Below are 482 nucleotides of genomic sequence, written 5' to 3'. Positions count from 1 at the left end.
TTATTTGAAGGTCTGTGTAACTGTATATATGTATATAACTGTATAAAAGAATGTTTAACATAATCCAGCGTGCTTTGTTATGTACCAGATAGTTTATAAAGGAAAAAAAACAGAGGTTAGATTACGTCATATATTTTATTTCCAACCCAACCTTATACAAAATATATCATACATTGATAATACAAACTCAAAAATCTATGTACCACCTAATTTCGCACTTGCATATGATATATTTCTGCCATCCGAAAGACCACTTTATTCAGTGATATATTGCAAAGAAAATACCGTAAATCATACTTTATCGCTATAATATACGTATCTTTTACACCGGCGTTAATGCAAGGCAAACAAACTTTATAAATATCTGATGACATGTATTCGTTGCTGACGGGCGTATAAATCTAGGGTAATTACACGCCCTACATCGCCCAAGGCTTTAGGAATTTGTTTGATCAATTAAATCTATCTTTCTTTCTGTCTTT

The sequence above is a fragment of the Penaeus monodon genome, chromosome 15, assembly GCF_015228065.2.
Source record: "Penaeus monodon isolate SGIC_2016 chromosome 15, NSTDA_Pmon_1, whole genome shotgun sequence".
Lineage (NCBI taxonomy): Eukaryota > Metazoa > Arthropoda > Malacostraca > Decapoda > Penaeidae > Penaeus > Penaeus monodon.
The sequence above is the reverse complement of the archived record's forward strand: the minus strand, read 5'-3'. Positions refer to the sequence as shown.